General features: G+C 36.3%; 1 protein-coding gene and 1 non-coding gene across 4 annotated transcripts in view; both read right to left on the reverse strand.

The window, feature by feature from the left end:
• The window catches only part of LOC5564635 (unconventional myosin-IXa), a 220,670-nt gene that overhangs the window by 180,660 nt on the left and 23,305 nt on the right, over positions 1–16,705 (reverse strand). The window lies entirely within an intron of this gene.
• On the reverse strand, positions 6,343–6,414 carry Trnat-agu. Its single transcript has one exon. It is a non-coding gene; the product is annotated as a tRNA-Thr (tRNA).

The following is a 16,705-nucleotide window of genomic DNA, read 5'->3' on the forward strand; positions in this document are numbered from 1 at the left end:
AACTGGAGAAATATTTTTCAACTAGGGTTCTTAGTAAAATTATTGTCAATATGTTTAAGGTCCACAGTGCGGTCCAAGGTTATTTTTTTTTAATAATAATTATTCCGCTACGGTCCAACTTTTGCCCCACCTTACTTTACACAGGTAGCTAGTGCATCGACCAGCGGACAGATGTTCGAAATCGGCTCAGGGACTTTCTCTTCCTTCATTCAGCTATCGGCTGGCGCTTGGCTTGCCATCATCGTTACACTCTATCTGTAGTTTGTTGCGCTAAGATTTCAAAGTTTGGATCGGCGCCAGCCAATGCAACGGTCCAATCTAGCAAGTTGTTGGCTACTGCTCAACAAACTTTAGGTCTGCCAATGATCGATGTATCATGGCTGATAGAGCAAAAGCGACTACATTGATCTGGTCGTAAGCTGAAGCGGGGAAAGCCACACGTATCTGTTATCGGTTTGGATTGGGATGTTGTGATTTACTGGATGCGAGGTGGAGCTAGACATGTAGTTGCGATCAATAGAGCGCAGAAGTAGCAAATTTCATCACAAATTCCTTCCAGATTTCTAACAGAATGGTCGACACAAATGTTCCAAATTTATTGTTTTGACAATACCTCTATGAATTCAACAAACTAATTCCAACAATTCTTATTGAAACTTTCAAGAGAATGAGATCTGTCTCTTTGTATAATTTGCATGAATAATTAAGCCACAACTAGATTGATATCACGCTGTTTACATAATTCATAATCCAAAGATGCTGTCTCTGAACTGAATAATATAATAATAGTTCTAAGTATTGTAACTGTTTTATAATCTAAAGTGAGAAGCTTTAGATCTGCGATAAAATTCGGCTGGGTTACACATTTAAGGGATTTCATCAGAGATTTCTGTAAAAATCATTAAAAATGTGTACCAAAAACAATATTGATAATTCTCCTAAAATTCTAGTAGAATTTTAACTTCAAATGTATTGAATCTCCAAATTCAGTGAAAAAACCTCCAAAAAAAAAAGGTCTTTTGGAAACAAGCTAAATACCACCAAAAACAGACTTCATATCAGGCATTCCTAATTAACACTTACAGAAATGATTGAAATTTCATTATGATACGAATTAGGTCCATCCATTATGTGAGTATAAAACCTACAAGAAAAACTCAGTTCTCTTCGATCTTCCATCGGGTTAAGTTGCACGTACGTTTTGCTCACTCGATGATCTTCGTCTTTTATGTTTGTAATTTCATTTTGCTAACTGTGATGAGTTTTTATTAAAAAAAATCGTAGAATAAGAAATAGAATGAAGCAAAGAATAGTGTAACCAAAAGTTTAAATGTGTAAAATCTATCAAATTTGTTCGGAGAGTAAATGAAAAAAAAAATGATGTCAGTGGAAAAGCAGTCTGTGTGAGTCTAGGTGTGAGTGAGGGATAAAATGTGCCGTTAATGAGATATGTACAGTGCTAACGAGCGGTTATCGTGTGTGCGTGAAATAAAGCGAGATTGTGCATGTGATCTGAAGATGACCGATGAAGTGGTGCTCTATCAGTTCATGTGAGAAAGTTGTGTTTGTGTGCGTGCAGCTGCGTTACACCATGAATTGTTGGGGTACCAATACCGATTGCATCGGGGGAAAACGAGAGCATGGCAAACATTGTGGCACAAAGCTAAGTATACTTGGTTCTAAATTGAAAATTTTATGTTATTTTATTTTGCATTAACGAATAAAACACCATTATTTATTTTGTTTGTCCGTGGCTCTTAGATGTTTCTTCCATTAGCTTGTGCATGTTGAGCGTGACTGGTATGGCGAGTTTTATGCAGCATCATCATAAGCGTCATTACTGTTTATTGACAGCTCTTCACAGTGTGTGGGGCGTTTTTCAGTCACGGTGGTATGCATTTGTTTTTTTTTTCAAACTCGAACGTTGTTGGATTAGAATACGTTCTGGATTTACTACATTTACTCAGGCGGCGCATCACTGATGTGCGCCGTCGGTTCTCTCTTGTATTCTCCCGAAGTGTTTTGGCAGAGCGAATAGTGTCACCCCTTTTTGCTCTTTCAGAATGCGGGGGGTGGAGGAGGAGAGAGCCGGAGGCGCGAAGCAGTGGTCTCCAAAATGTTGGTATGCTGGGAGGCTCAATGTGAGAGTGCATCGGCGTGTTGGTGAACGGCGCTTTTTCGATTTTGATTGTTTGTGCACATTTACAGGGATGACATCGTCTAATGAAGCAGAGGAGAACGTAGAGGGTGAATGGGCGACTATGAAGTATATTTTGGCGACTTTGAAGCAATATCTGCCTTACAGTATTATTTATTACTAGTTTGTTATATAATTGATCGCGTAAAGAAATGGATAACCTTTTTTTTAATCGTGAAGCTCACTGGCCCCCACTTTCTATAGGAATCTATATTCAATATTATTTTTTCCAACTAGCTTTTCCGCAATATTGTTTTACCTTCAGAATTTTCATATTTCAATTCCAATTTTCTCCGATTTTTAATCTAATGCTTTTCTTCTGTCAATCTTTCATTTTCTTAATGTAGACCCTGTCTATATTAATATGTAATTCAAATCAGCATCCAGTGACCAAATGTTTATGTGAAAGTTCATTTTCTATTAGTACGGTCAACAGTGAAGATTTTCTTACTGATGGAAGTTGCAGCACGATACCTGTTGACGTTGTCACCACCATCACCAACACTCTTAATCAATTAGTTTCTTAATATTAGTAAATCTTAATTAGTTTCAATGCACATTATGATAATAGTTTTAGTCTTTCAATTTTTATCATAAACTTGTCCTTTTTTCTTTAATTTAACTCTCAATTTGATACCTACATACAAAGCATGGAACCGATTTTGTAAGCTCACTCTTTCAACATATGTTCGGTATTTCTGCTTAATTTAAAACTATGTTACTTCAAACTTATATACCTCTACACGTATGAAAAATAGACATTGGTGAATGGCACTAAGTCTGGTTAAAACATTACCACAAAGAAGGCAGACTAACTCAGATTTATACTGTATTAAATTACCTAATTTAATTGCACATATTCAAGAAATTGTCTAGATGGATGCAGAATAGCAGAAAGAAAAAAAGAATCGTCTACAAGGATAGCATGATCAATCGTGAATTGGATAAGTTTGCTCGCAATTAAAGCCTCTAACTATTTTTTTTTCTAGAAACAGTGCACCGTTTCCTCTAGTTGTCGAAAGTTGTAATTTACATTTGTAATGATTTCCTTTTCAGGATATATAAGCAAGATATGATTTTATTTTACTGCAGGAAGCCATCGTAAACATGTAGAACATTGTAGTAACAAAATGTGACAATGTTCATTTGTAATTCTTTGAAAACATGTTTTCTTTTTCAGTGTGATTGAAGATATCCTTTACTATGTTATTTCCATTAATCATTTTATTGCAGCGATTTTAGAACACATCTTCAAATTGTACCATGTTTTCCGTTTTACTGAAAAACTGATGTTATTATGTTAATAACCTCATACTCAACGCAGTTCTATTGTTCATTTTATTCATGTGTTGTAATCTTGGAACGTAGCTTGCTTATATTTTTGACTTATCAACGTATTTCAGTGCTTTAACTTACAGGTTTATCATGGAGTCTACATATCGGATATAATGAGAAGGCATTCATCATATTAATAGTTTCATACTCAACGCAGCTCTTTTGTTCATTTTATTCATGTGTTGTATTCTAGGAGCGCATATAGTTTATATATGTTTGACTTATTATCCTATTTCAGTGCTTTGAGAAGTATTATGGAGTCTACATATTGGAGATAATGAGATTCAAGTCGTCAGATTCATCTAATGAAAAAAATCGTCTGTATCAATCATATACGAACATAATTTCCATTTTTATAAACATCATTGTACATACATTTCATACTAGGATGGTGGCTACCTACATACATACACATTGGGTAGCGTTGTACTATATCTACTGTTCATAGGTAATAAATAGGTATACAAATAATTCCTTTGGCGCATAAAATAACAGATAATTTTCATTCCTTATAGCTACTAGTCCAGTGGAGGTGCACGAATTACTTATTTGTAATTGGTTTGTTATACTAATTCATTGGCATAATTTCCAGAAGCATCATGGAGTCATCGGAGATACTAACATAATCACTGCTATTAATATTTTTGCATGGCGTACTATTCCGGAAATTGTAATTCGGCCTTATTTTGGAGACTACCTAATGATGTTCAATTCATCACATTTAAAGAATGGAAATTCTGAAACATCTATACTGCCCATAAAAGCATAACTGTCCCATATTGATTTTTGAGCCAACACCTTTTTACATCGCAACATCCATGTTTTAGCATACATTTTACTAAGCATATAAAAATGTATACACTTTGTTCGAAAAAGCTGTGAAAAAATATGAAGTTTATGCAGTCCCATATTGAAAAATAAAGGCATAACAGTCTCTATATGAACTTTGAACCCAAATAGCAACAGCAAAACGTCAATTCTGTTCAAGTTTATATTTTTTGCTGATCAACAGAATCAAAATGAGTTATCTGTGCGGTTGTGTTTAATGAATTTGGCATGTAGAAATGTACTAGAAAATTATGAACATTTGTATGGGAAGACAAACTTCGAACTTTGGGCGCTATTTTCTCAATGCCTACTTTTTCCATATGGGACAGTTATGCCTTTATGGGCAGTATATTTTATATCATATACTACTATAAACTCCATTTTATATATTTAAATAATTATATTTCATTTATTATATGCTGGGTATTGAGAGGGTGCATTAAGACATCAGAGATGTCACAGATGGACGATGTTGTAGGGTGTCAGCCGGAGTCTAGGGGAATATGCCGTAACATCATTGCACTACATGCTGCTACAATGAATTTAATGTAATTGTCCTTGTTTACTACAGTAGGCTACAGCGAATGAAACGAAGCGTCTGATGTAATATTATTTTGTTTATCCTCCCTAAACATATGGAAGCTGGAATTTTGTTTTTGATGTATCCGGCAACTTTATTTACAAATCGCTTTTTTTTGTTCAAATTATTTGTTTATTTTTATCATTCTTCCCTCGGCCAGCCTAATATCATCAGTATGACAAATATTCAAATATATGTCGGCCGATATAATACTGCATGCACTCAGATGCTGTTTGACTGCGTCATATTTTATTGTTGCTACTATTTTATTTTCATATTTTATTATCATATTATTATATACATTATAATCTGTTGTACTATATAACATATCACTATAATTGAATTTATCATGATTTGGGGAGGGAGGGAGCATCAGGGCATCATTGAATTTACAACTGGACAATGAAGTGGAGTGCCAATCGGAGTCAGGAGGAAAAGTGTTAGTCGTTCGCGTCTAGTACTTTTCTCTCCAACAGTTGTAAAAGATTTGACGCGCCCTTCTTCTAACAAACCTTTCCGTGGAAAGCTCGACAAGTATTGCAAATTCTAATACTCAATCTGTTGGATCATATGGTTGGAAGGAGATTCTCTATTTCCCGCGGGTTTCGCGTAAGTGTTTCTACTTACGGGTCCGCCACCCCCCTTTTGGCCCTTCATACAGCGATATGTTGAATGCAGATTGGTAATAACATTTGACCTTACTGTTGAGTGGAGCCGCATGCAGAGCAAGACTCAAGCAAGGATTGGTGGCTACCTACATACATACATACATACATAAAACCTACAAGAAAAACTCTCTGATTATAAAATTGCATTCCAACTAATATGAGAGGGTCATCTCTTCTCGTTTTCGCCGGCACATCGTATCGGACTATTTTATTTCCCTCCAATATTTTATGCAGCGCAATTCGCTCTATAATCAACCTCTTCGATGGGAAAGCCATAGACAACAGCGAGAATGAACATTTTTGCTCACCACGATCATCCTAAACGTCGATGGACCGAGCATTCGATACATGATGCGAAGATAGCACTAACTAACTACCTAACCCCTTTCCAGGGGGCCACCACATAAAGGAGAGATCTTTCGGGTTGATGACTAGCAAGCACTACTAATGGCAATAAACTTCCAGTCAATTACCAATTATAAAGCGCGCTGTTAAAACTGTTACAAATTGTAAGCCGACAGCGCTTCCACTTGGAAATGGAAACGGCTGCCGTATGGTTAGTAGGTGCCTTCATACGTACAAACATTATCCACCATAAGTATGGAGACGCTTCATCAAGTACTGCAACCCATCAAATGCTTAAATCTAGATTTTTTTTTTTTCAAATTATTTATCTCATTACACGTGGTAAAGATGGATAACTTATTAGTGAAATTATGAAAAAATAAAACCTTTTGCTCAGGTGGGATTTGAACCCACAACTCTTGTATACTAGACGAGTGCTTTACCTACTAAGCTACCGAGCCACTTGGCGACCCAACAACTCAGAAGGTTAGGGGAACTGGGGGTAAAATGAACACCCTAAGCAGTTTTCATGTTTTCTTGCTTATGAAGCTGTCAGATTCATTTTCAATTGCACAGAATTGAAGAAGGGTGTCAATGCAATGTAACAAGTTGAAATATTGTGATGGAAATAGATGTTTATCAACATTATTATAATTTTGAAAATTTCTTTCCATAGAGTCAATGTTCCAAACCTGTGGGTAAAATGAACATGTAACGGGGGTAATATGAACATATACTTGGGGGTAAAATGAACACATGCTGGGGGTAAAATGAACATGTAGTGGGGGTAAAATGAACACCATTCAAATTGAACGGGTTGCGGCACGATTCTCGGCATCTGGTACATGCTCAATAAAGATCTCACAGACATTCCGGATTCGATGGAACGTTTAGCCGCGACCATTTGGATGACTGTCCATGTCTGTCTTTTTATTTTCTCTGGAAAACTCTCGACATCTGAAATAAAATCCAGAAGTATTTGCTCTGCCATGGTGTTCATATTACCCCCATCTCGAGTGGTTCATTTTACCCCCAAAGAATCAAGATTTTCAAATCGTTTGTTTTAAGGATTCAGAAGACAAAAATACTTATAATTTCCGTCTACTTATCAAAAATACTTCAAAGATATAATGTGCTACGCAGTTCCATAAATTTTTGATGATTTTAGTCATAAAAACCTTAAATTTCAAGAGTGAAAATTTACATCATTCCAGCTTTTGACAGTTCTAGATCGCGCTAGAGTTGTCGAAATAGTTCCTTAGTCTGAGGATTAAGGATTGTGCTATATTTTGCATAGATTTGTAGCATAATTACCGTAAAACACAAACCTGTTCATTTTACCCCCCCTGTTCATTTTACCCACAGTTCCCCTACAAGTTTCAAATTCAAATTCCAACAGTGTACGCAGACCTTTACCCATGTGATGAAACATCCTGAAAAACCCGAAATGTTGCGATCTTCAACAAACTTGTTCTGATTCCTTATGGCAGTGGTTCCGAACCTGTTTGAAATATTGACGTTTTCCAAAGATTAAGCGGTCCCCTGAAAATGGATGTTTTACAAATGAAGGTCAAAGTCTTCCTAAGATCTTATTGCGAATTAACAGAAGGAAGGTACACCCAGACACCCATTTTTTCGTTTGAAATCGACAACGTTTACGTTGTGTTCACTGTATTTTATTCTTTGCGACCAAAACACAGTGAGAACATTTTCTACGAGCTAATTTCAGTTTTGAACAAAGAACCTGCTTTTGAAGTTTTGATCATAACTTTGATGGACTCTTGAACGTTAACGGATTACAAAGTTCATACCTTTTCTTAAAGCACTCAATTCCTAAAAGTGTTTCTTTTGATTCCAAAAAACACATGAATTTCTCAACATATATTTTTTTACGGATGAATCCACTATTGTTTCCTTGAAGCCTATAGGATCTCCTCATTGAATAAATTATTTCAGCAAATCCTACACCAACATAAATTCCTTAAAGATTTCTTAAAATAGATTCTCGTAATCTGGATTAGTTCTAGGAAAAATGTTGTATGATATATTACACAAAATTAAGTCAAGAAGTAGGTTCTGTCCCAGCTAAGATACAATATTTTTTGTAAAATTCTAAAACATTTTTCAAGCGAAATCGTAGGAAATCTCGGAAGGAGCCATAATAAATTTGTGGATTTTTTTTAGTAGAAATTGGTTGAGGAAAACCTGGGAGAAATTTTGGTAAAACTCCTGAGCAATACTTGGATGAATTACTAATAGAATTGAAGAAAAAATCACTGGTGGAGGGAAAGCTGATAGAGGCATTGAGGAATTATTGAAAGACACTTTGGAAGCTTTCTTTTAAAATCATTGGGTTTTAATGTACAAAATTACATGATGTATTTTTTAACTAATAAATAATAATACACCGCATTTTATTTTACGAAATTGTAGCAACAACTTTTCAATAAGATACTCCTGCGCGGAATGACTTGCAACACTTACCTTTCAAGAAATTTCTGAGAAAGTGGAATACTTTGTATACTGTTGTAGGTCTACTTCATAATCAAAAGGGTGATAATTCATCAATCAACTACAAACAGCCCGAAGAAATATTGTTCAGTAGATAAAAGACCTTAATGATGAATACTACATTTTCTCATATAAAATTTTTCAAAAATCATCAAAATTCTCTCCTATTGATTCGATCGAATGTTCTAAATACATGAATAATGACTAATGAAAAATATGTGAATTTCGCTAGGGATTTCATTCATTTCGATTATTGCGCAAACTCTCTCTGAAATCCTTCTAAAAATTCATTTAGAATACCATCAAGGGTTTCCTCAAGTACTTCATTTCATCAAACACTATAAAAACTTCTTCTAACTTAATGCTTGAGCTTGATTGGCCGCCCGTGGTTGCTACTCCATTATCGCCAGATCAGCTGCACTCACACAAGGAACCAACCAGATATGACTGCTTGGGATTAACAGACACCCTCAGTGTATAAGTGCTGGTGATCTTCAATTTTTAGGCAACAATAATGCCTGCCACGTCCCAATGAGGGGAAGGGGAAGGAATTGATGATGCATTCAACTGGATCCCACGGTAGTCCGACCGTATATACCACTGCGTCTACGCTAGTCCATGCGGGAAGGGTGAAGGGGTGGGGTAATTTTTGTGGCAGAGAGGCTTGCTAGTTTGGTTAAGCAGACTGCCTATGTATCAGGCGTAAGGAAAGGCGTGCTATAATGATGAAAGAATTGGAGCGTAGGGAAACGGTTTATTTCTGTTGATCTCGGGTTCTAGCAAATTATATGAGCTGTGGGAGAACAACTGTGACATAATGAGTGTGGTAGATAGAAGCAAGTGAAAGATACAACAACAAAGTACGAGGAAAGGGACGGGCCTGGGATTGAATCCATGGCCTTCTGCTTATGAAGCAAAAGCGGTAGCCACTAGACCACCAACCCCGTCATTCAAAAACTTCTTTTAACTTTTAGATTTTTTTATAAATTACTCCAGGAATTCCTTTGAGGATTTCTCCAGGATTTTATTCTTAAATTCCTCATGGATCTCTCGAATAATGTCTCCAGAGATTTTTAAGGGATTCATTCAGAGATTCTTCCAGGAGTTTTTCCATAAATTCCTTCAAATCTCTGCAGTAGCGAAATCTCAGGGATTCTTTATAGAAATTTTCTCAGTAATTTCTCCAAGAATGTCTTTAGGAAGAACTTTCGATCACAACCGTATTTTTAGAACGGTTCTGATAAAAATCCATTCCATTAGTCCAGGAATTTCTCTAGCGACACCTCCAGGGAGTCCTTCAACGATTTCTACAGGAAGTCTTCCAGAATGTTTTTCCACATATTTGGCAATTTCTACAACCATTATTCCAGGGATGCCTTCAAGGATTCCTTCAACAATTTACCCAGGTAGTTCTTTATCAATATGGATTCCTCCTGAGATTTCTCCACCAAAAGATTACTCTGGTAAACTCTATCCATGGGTTTCTAAAAATAGTTCCGGGTGTTCTTCTAGTTTTTTTCCAGTGCTTCTTTTAGATATTCAACCAGAGATTCTTCTATAAGTTCCTGTTAAGGATTCTTCTAGGGATTCCTCCATGAAATTTTACAGAGATTTCTTCATTTTTTTACCTAGAGGTTCCTCTAGACAGGAATTTCTTCTAGAATGCATCCATGTATTTTTACTGGGATCCATCCAGAAAATTAAAAAAAAATTGTATATATGTATGGATGTATGTAGGTAGCCACCATCCTAGCTTGAGTCTTGCTCTGCATGCGGTTCCACTTAACAGTACAGTCAATTTTCATTATCAATCTGAATTCAACATACCATTGTATGAAGGGCCAAAATGGGGTGCGGCGGACCCGTAAGCAGAGACACTTACGCGAAGCCCGCGGGAAATAGTGAATCTCCTTCCAATAATATGATTCAAGGGAAGGTATAATGAAATTTGCAATACCTGTCAAGTTATCCACGGGATGGTTTGTTATAAGAAGGGCGCGTCAAATCCATTACAACTTGGGATAGATGAACCCATCTACAAGAATGTTACGGTCACTTCAACCCTTGACTCCGCTTGGCACTCCACTCCATTGTCCAGCTGTAACTTCAAAGATGCCCTGATGCACCCTCCCAATATCACCCGTATTATATGGTTCAATTAAATGATTGTTATGTAATAAAATTCCAGAAAATTCAAAAAAAAAAATCTTTGAAACAGGATTGTTTGACACTTTTTTTTTTTTTTTTGAGGAATCCCTGGATGAATTCTGGAGGTTATTTCTTATGTGATTGCTGTAGGCAATCATGGGGAAATCTTCGGAAGAATTTCTTGAGAAATTCTTGGAGCAATCCTAATCGAACTCAGATATCTTCAGCGTAGCTTTACTTTGTAGCTTAGGAAAACCCCTCTCTGATTTCTGATGGATTTTTTGTAGAATTTTTTATGAACTGCTGCAATGATGTGTGAAAGAACGTATGGACTTTTTAAGAAAGTTTTGGAGGATTTTTGAACAGAGATAACAATTGTATAAAAACCACCCAAACGAAAATCACCAAAAACTGTAAAATAACTACACAGCGCAACAAAAATGACATTTTTGCGTGTCTCAAAGATTAAATTATGTGTCTCTTAGTAGATTTGGGGTCACTCAATCTGATGCCGTTTTCAGAAATGTTCCTATACGTCACAATTTTTAGCTAAAGGTCGCCAAAGTTGTATAAAACACTGGTTTAATTGATGTTTATATGAAATTTAAATTAAAATTTATAAAAAAAATGTTGTCTAATCCAGCAAGCATGCAAAATAGGACTTCAACTTTCATTTCAGAAAAAAGAATGGTGGAAATTGCTCGATAAATTTTATATTAAATCGATTTTTCCCTCCATACAAAACTTTCCGATTCTCTTATGGCAAAATACAATACTTTTCTAAAACATCAAAAAATAACAATTGAGCATCGAAAGTATTATGAACTTTGCTGATAAGTATTGTTGGTTTAAATTTGTGGCAAATTTTGCAAATAAATTGCCATACAAGCTGCCAAACTTGCATGCAAGTTGGATGATATAGTCAAATTTTGCAATTTCAACAGCCAATATTTCAAAAACTAGACGTGCTATGATATTTTTGAAAACGGTAATGGATTCAGCAACACTTAATTAAGTAAATAGCGGTATTTTGACGCTTGAGACAAAAACGTGTTCCGCAGTGCTATCTGTAAACTTTTTTGAAGGAGCTACTTTAGGATCTAAAGAAGATCTGTTAGAGTAACAAACAACTGGAGAAATCGGTGGGACATTTAGTGGAAAAATCTCTGGAGGAAATCCTGGAATAGTTCTTGTGTAAATTACTGGAGGGAATAGCATTGGAGTGCTCAAGCATTTTATGGAGCATATTCTGTCGAAATTCCTCTAAACATCCCTTGGAAAATCGATGGAAGAATTTCTGAGCAAATTTCTGCAAGAATTTGAGAAATTCTTCGAGGAACCCTTAAAAGTGTATCTGAAAGTATTCCAGAAGAAATCTCTGAAGTAAACACTAGCAGCGGAGATCCTGAACTTTTCCTCCAGAAATGTAAGAAGAGGGAGAATTCTACCGTCAGCTTCATTTTCCACCACAAAAAAAAATCAAATCGCGATAACTTTTTTCTTTCTTGGTATTTTCGCACCATTTTTCCACAAATTTAAAAAAAAACTCTTTAAGTTCAAGAATTCGTATCGATATTGTTGATTTGGGATCTGTTTTTAAAGATATTCTGATGTTTCTTGAAGGACCGACCTTTTCCATATAAAATGTATTAGGCGGCCATTTTGTTTTACGTCAACTTTTCGAAAATATAAAATGTGGGCTAAACAATGCCATGTAATAAGGAGCTGCTCTGAAAAAATCATACAAATTGATTAAGTATTTTTAGAGATATTTGAAAATTACGATATGAGGTTTTTTGAAATTTTCAAAATTTTTATTTGGCCAGCGTGATACCAGCAACATAAATGCTCATTACTTAAAGACGGCTGAACCAAATTGCTTCATCATTCACAAACTACTCTCATTAATGTATTGTTCCGATATCAAGTTAGAAAAAACTATGGGAAAAGTTGGTTTTCATGGCCACATCGATGATCTCTTGGATCACATTTGCACTAGTTTGTTTTATAAATTTATTCCTCCCTAACTCGATGGTCCCTTCAATATAGAGTGTGTAGAGTTTACTGTACTTCCAATATTCTTCTGCAAAACTTGCTTCACTTTCAATAGAAATAGAAGTTCCAGAAAGTTCACTGAGGCAAAAATCTCGCATGATTTTCATAAGATCACACTAATGAATGCGTTTTTTATTATTTTTTTGTTGGTTCATAAGACACTTGCGTATTTCATTCGACGAGATTGAGATTCATAAGACAAGTGTAATTTTTTCATAACAATCAATTGTCAATGTCATAAGAACGCTTATGAACCCCATTGTTCATCATTGTGAAGAACCACGTGAGGCAATTTTTTTCGGTACAGCCATTTCACTATCAGAAATTCAATATGGCTTCCGAAATGGACGTGTTTGCTGATTTGTCGCTGGCTGACTCCGTTTCTAATGCATCAAAGGGTAAATATTTTCTATTTATCATCGATTCCGCTGTAACTAACACTTTGTTTCGATCATATTAAGGAATTGGATCCAAAGAATAAGATTTTTGACTGAAAATTCAAAACAATTTGTATGACGCGTAAGAAATCACAAACCCCCCTCATCCATTAATCCGCCCCTAACGTAAACCTGCACCAATTCAGGCGTTCTTCACAACTTTTCTCATTAATGTTTCGCTGCTATAATATACTTCTTCGCGTTCAAAATAGGTTAGCCAACTAGAGAAAATCGAATTTTCATCCATTTTGTAGTATCGCAAATCGATTCTAATGCTTACAGTAAAGTGCTTTAATCGAATTGCGACACGACAAAATGGATGAAAATTTGATTTTCCCAAGTTGGTTAACCTATTTTTCAACGCGGATTAGTATTATTCATTCATTGAAATTTATAATCTAAAGCTCAAATTACACAAGACAGTCTTATGGAACCAAGAATGGATCAGAACGTAATTCATAAGACTATCTATGGATTTTGTTATCAAGTCAATGCTGGTTCATAAGATCATCTTACGAAATTCCTTCGAGGTGTATTATGGAAACAACATCTGCCGAAATCCATACGATGGTCTTATGAATTTCAAAGATTTTTCTTGTGTCGTAATTCCATAAGCAAATCTTATGACAGTCTTACGTTTGCTTTCCTCAGTGTTCTTCAAAATAAAGTTAAGTGTATCTAGCAAAATTCTGCTTACACAAATTTTATTTTTCATCTCTTCACGAAGTTTCAGAAACAAATCTAAATGAGGAAATAAAACTCTCAAGCAACTTGAATATGCAAAGTATTCTCATTTTATTCATATTTATCTTGCTTTTAATAAACGAGTTTTAATAAATGAGTTCTTCAATATTCTACTAATCGAAGAGAAGGTCTCGAATATTCTACTGTTGTAGTGTTTTATTGTATGATTTTCTTATTATTTCGAAATGGCAGTTGTAATTTTCTAACATAAAAATAAACTATTGTAGTGTTCTAAGATGTACGTTTTAGTGTTTCGGAGAAACATTTAAAAGCGTTAGTGACAGGCTACTCTGGCATTTTATAAATATGATTTATAAATACACTAGCGCCACGTAGTAGCAAAGTTGTTCTTGAAGAAATATACTCTGAGAATGTCTTAAGGCTTCTGAACAACTTTTCTGAAGACTGCAACATTGTAGATAGTAATTATCATAGCATCATTTCAGGTAATGCTATTTTTTTTTTTGGGGTTGCTGCAATATTCAACTGAAGCGTTACAATACTAGGCGATTCGATCCCATACTTATGGCAGGTACTGCACATTTTAGTCGGTGAAGGAACATTGGATACTACACCGCGCAGCAGCCTATGCTTCTAAATCACTCACTTGTTTTCGAGTGGGCCAAACGCAATAGCGTTTGGTTGTTGAGAGGAGAAAGATGATGACGGCGAGAGGTGGGCGTCTGAATTATCACTTTCGAATCGCTCGTGGAAAATAATGTGAACCACTTTTCACCTCTCATGGGATGCGCGCGATCATACGACTTCAAGCAAGCAAGCAGCACCACCTTTGAAGAAGGGGGTGCTATAAAAAGAATTGATCCCGCCACATCAACAACAACAACAAATTCGAGACTGCGAGAGGTAAGTCACATGATGATTGGAGATCCTAAATCTGAGTCAAGATGCCAAGCGCGAATTGCGATCAACTTTTGAGGTAGGTATCTACGCCTAGCGCTACGCATATCTCGATGAGTCGTCGTTCTTGATAGGGCAGGCCCATTTCACATAAAGCAGTTTCGTACAAGAGCATACATCATTTTAAAGAAGGCGTTTTGAAGAAGGCGTATGATTCTCACTATGACAAATGTTCATTATGCGAAACGTCCACGCTTAAAGTTCTTAGGAACGTCCTTAGCCGAGTGATTAGAGCCGCGGCTACAAAGCAAAGCCATGCTGAAGGTGTCTCGGTTCGATTCCTTGTTGGTCCAGGATCTTTTCGTAATGGAAATTTCCTTAACTTCCCAGGGCATAGAGTACCATTGTACCTGCCACACGATATACAAATGCGAAAATGGCAACTTTGGCAAAGAAAGCTCTCAGTTAATAACTGTGTGCTAAGAACTAAGAACTGTAAGCTGAGTAACCGGATCTGTCCCAGTGGGGACGTTAATGCCAAGAAGAAGAACGTCCTTATGTGATACGTATTTATGCGAAATAGCCCACCCTCGTACTTGATCGTCGTTCGATCGGATAGGATACCCGAGATAAATAAGCTGTCAGTTAGCAAAATGATCGCGAGCTGTGTTAGGAGCTTCGAGTTTACATGCGATGCCCATGTCTGCGGTCTGCGGGGAAAGTAGATAAAATTCCTCGACGATTGCGTGATGTACGTAAATTGTAATATGAACTATATAGCGTACTTCGTACGGCCGGAAGCTCTGCAAGATGATCATTCATGATGAGGTCGACTGGTGTATGTGTAGATCGACATGAGCGGACGTTTTGAAGCGTATACGGTCTAGGTTTTGCAACAATGTATGCACAGAGTATGGGTAGTTTATTGAATGTTGGACGTAGAAGATTACGTTCAAGTTCATTCATTAAATTGATATTTGATTGAATGGTATTGCATGAGTGCTGAGGGCCATCAGTATACAAACAACTGGTCACTCTCCAGGAATTCCTCTACAAATTTCATTAAGAAACATGTCGATAATGCCTCTTGAAGTTTATTTCGGGATTGCTCCCGGAATACCTCCAGAGTTTCTGCAGTAACTATTTGAGGATTTGAATTACATAAGAATTCCTACATGAATCGCTCCTGAAATTCCTCCATAAATATTCCTAAGTATTCGACCAGATATTTTCACAAGTAATCCATCAGTTTTTTTTGTCAGAAATTTTTCAAGTCATTCATCCATATATTTCTCTAGTAATTCAACTATAAATACTTCTTAGCATTTCTTCAAGAATAGTTCCAGGGATACCACCCGGAGTTTCTTCAGATTCCTCCATTAGTTCTTCCAGGAACTGCAGAAATCTGAGAAAATCCTGTAACATGATTTTTTTTCAGGGATACATCCGAAAAATACTTTCATGCATCCACCATGCAAGTATTTTTGAAGTATTTTGCATCTTCATGAAAAGAATGTCTGCTGGGTTTTTTCCAACAAATTATTCAATTAAAGTAAGTGATGTACTGCGCGGTTTTTTTAGAACCGTTTTTTTTTTCTAGAAATGTTGATTATTCCACTAAGATTGAACATTTGTCCCATCTTACTCTTTGCATCCGATTCAGTTTGTCTCAAGTTCATCAAAAATCAATGCAGTTCTTAAGCCATCATTGTACATAGGTGCCTAATCTAAAATCGGCACAAGAACCCAATTGATATTCCGCTGATCGTCAGTCTTTTCCAGTGTCTGGCGGCCACAGGAAATGCAAACGACAAGCGGCGACTTTGAATTGGCGCTTCAACCTGCTGTCCTGTCTGGTCCCAGCAACAGTTTTCGCCCCCACACGAATCCCGAGCTTACAATCACCTACAAATAAGGCTTTGCGTGGTGTGGTGTGGCGCTTAGTTTCAGCTAGTGACCAACTGAGACTTGTTCTCTGCACTGGGTGGTTTGGTTATCT

Source organism: Aedes aegypti, chromosome 3, assembly GCF_002204515.2.
Source record: "Aedes aegypti strain LVP_AGWG chromosome 3, AaegL5.0 Primary Assembly, whole genome shotgun sequence".
Classification (NCBI taxonomy): domain Eukaryota; kingdom Metazoa; phylum Arthropoda; class Insecta; order Diptera; family Culicidae; genus Aedes; species Aedes aegypti.